Source organism: Octodon degus, unplaced genomic scaffold (genome assembly GCF_000260255.1).
Source record: "Octodon degus isolate 3935 unplaced genomic scaffold, OctDeg1.0 scaffold00100, whole genome shotgun sequence".
NCBI lineage: Eukaryota > Metazoa > Chordata > Mammalia > Rodentia > Octodontidae > Octodon > Octodon degus.
This window is the reverse complement of record NW_004524676.1, coordinates 6,794,531-6,797,579: the sequence shown is the minus strand read 5'-3', so window position 1 is coordinate 6,797,579 and position 3,049 is coordinate 6,794,531.

Sequence of the window (3,049 nt, the reverse complement as noted above, 5' to 3'; positions counted from 1 at the left end):
GTAGAAGACCTGGCTCCATAACGAATCTTGGGCAACTTATGAAAAATGACTGGAGCAGAGCAGGGACCATGCTGGAGGAGTTGTGCACGTCCGGAGCCGGGGCACCACGCTGGCTTCCTGTGGCCACGGCTCAGATGCCCACTTACGGGCTGTCCACCACTTGTGAGGAGACCGCCACGGACAGCTTCTGTGTGCACAGCAGGGACCTTGGTGAGTATCATCTCCAAGGGACACCCAAGACATTCCAGGCTGAAAGAGAATTCAACAGGATGAAGAATGTGGAAGCCTGTCATAGGATATGAAGCTCTATGCAAGTGTTATTAGTAGAAATGAGTCAAAGTCACCCCACTAGTGCTCTACTACTGAGTCTCTTATCATCTTTAAACACAACCAGAGAAGCTTCACAGGGCTCCAAGAACCCTTGAGATTTCATCTCTGCAAGTCACTACCTCCACGCAGGCATTACTTCTAAACTCAAAAAGACTTCACTGCATCTGCTTGAGCCTACCAGATTCAAATCAGGTCAAGTGTCACCACACTATCTGCTGTCCTTCACAGTCACACTGAATGGCCAAGCGTGCCAGCAGATGAGACCGCGGAGAAGAGGCCAGAGGAGTACCTGTCCTATCGTACACTCCTGAAAAGGCAACTCAACCATTTGTCTCGGTAACCATTCGGGTTGAAACTCTGGAAGAAACAGCTCTATTCCATTTATCAAAATCCTTCAAATGGATCCTGCAGATCACTCCAACCCGTTCCAACAAAGCCGAGCACAGTTGTTTACCACCCGTCTATAGGCTTATGGCATGCTGCAGGGTTGCGATGGGCAGTAAGCAACGTAACGCATGTACAACACGGAGCCCAGGGCCTGGCGCCTAACAACCACCCACCGCTGTATGTGTTAGGACACTGCTAGTCACAAGTGATGCAAGCACTCAATTTAAGCAAAACTGTAAGCAAAGAGAAGGAAAAGGAAGGGGGTGGGGTAAAGAAAAAGTAGAATATGCAATAGACCTTTATAATAAGGCTTTTCTCCCCTTCCCTCTCCGACTTTCAGAGCAGCCCTATTAGATGTGAAGGGCAGGAAGTCAATCAGGGGATCAAACGTGGTAAACCTAGAAAAGGTTCTTTCTTAATGAGTTCATTCATCAAACATTTATTGAATGCCAACTGCCAAGCAGGGTCCTAACACCTGAGCACAGAGTAGCAACCAGCACAGGTAACACTGCCGCCCTCACGGACGTACTTGCTGGTGGAAAGGAGGTGCCATGCACGGGTCTGCTCTGCGTCCTCCACACGATCATGGCCAGAAGGCGGGCTCTCGGTGTGCTTGTGTGCAGCTGGGGCCTTGTACAAGCTAACCAGCTCTCAAAAGAATCGCCTTCACAAGGGACTAACCTAGCTCCCCAGGGCTGCTGGTGACCAGACAGAGCTGTCAGGAGACGACTGAGCCCGCTCCTCAATCCCTCCACTCCTTGCTAGGTGGTCTCCTCCTCCGATGATACTGACCACGCAGCTAGCAGCCAAGGGGCTCCTTAGCCAGGATGGACGGAGGCAACCTGATCCCAGACTGTCAACTTCCGACACGGTGAGCTCCGCAAACCTTTTTCTTTAAACAAAGTACTCATCTGTAGGTATCTTGTTGTTACAACAGAAAATGGGCCAATACAGAGAGGATCATTTAAAGGGTTGCCAGAAACATAAAAGTGTTCTCCAGGAAACTGGGCCACCCATAAGGTCAAACTAGCTTTCTCTTCTCCACGCTCACAAATTCGTCTCTCTTACCTACCTTTTCTTGACAAAAGCGAGAAACGCCATCAGGTCTTCTAATGGTGAAGGAGGCCTATCTGTGGATTTTGAGCTGCATGCTTCTATGAATTGCCTGTAACTAGAGGAACGACCTTCTCTTTCCATTTTTCAGTTACTTATCTTTTTTAGGATATTTTACATTAAATGAAGGGTTTTCTTTGGCCTGCACAAGTTCCTCTGGACAGGACATTAGGTGCTTATTAAAATACTACAAAAACCTGGTCATTTATTAGTCATTTAAAAAGTATTTCTCTGGGGAATGTCAACTTTATTTCTGTGGTAACCAGTCTAACCAGTTAACCAGTAAAAGTGAGGGCCTCCAGACCAAGCTTTCGGAGAGCCCGGGAAGTGGAAGTGCGGCGGGCCTAGCAAGAAAAGCCTCTCCACCTCTGTCCCTTCCCTCGACGTGAAGACGTTTGAGGAAACATTTCACGTCATTTTCGTGATGAAAGACTGTTCATAGCAGGGAACTCAGTCCTGGCCAAGACGCCTCACCTGGGAGGACTTGTTTAACCAGTGCTATTCGGTGTTTATTCCATGAACGAGCTAAATTAGCAATGCGTAGGATCTCATTTAAATCTGGACAGGTCTAAGAGACCTGTACTACGGCAACAAACCGCGCTCTCCTGGGCAATTTTCATTAAATTCGAAGTTGCTCAGGTGTGTGTGGGGAGGCGGCTCAGCGCGGGGTAATGGGAGGCCATCGGCGTCCTTTTTTTAAAGTAATATAAGCTATGTGCCCTGTTCCACCTCTTAATTTATGCTGCTTTCCCTAACCCTTTGGCTGCAGTGAGTATCCTTTGTTAACACAATAATTTCTTTTAATCCAGATACAATGGCCAAATAGGTCACCAGGCTCAGTCAAATCCCATCCTTAAATCTCGGAATTAAAACAATGGCGTTTTAATCGAAAAGCTCATCGGTGTCACGCCCTCCACCTCCTGCACCACCTCGGCAGGGCGCGCCTTCCCGGCTTGCTGGGGCCAAGTGGCGGGCATGCAGCAGCTGCCTGTCCCCTGCGGAGGGGACAAAGTCCCGCGCGTGCACGGCCCTCGGGTCGGCCGTTCCACCCGCGCCGCCACCACGTTTGCCGAAGAAAGCAAACAAAGCGGTCTGGGCAGCAACCCCTCGCGCCCCGGCGAGGCCCTCGGCGCCGCCTCCGAAGCGGGCAGAACTGGCCGGGCGGTCCCGTCCCCGCAGACGCGCGCGTGGTCTCGCCGAGCCTGCACGACCCCGCTCC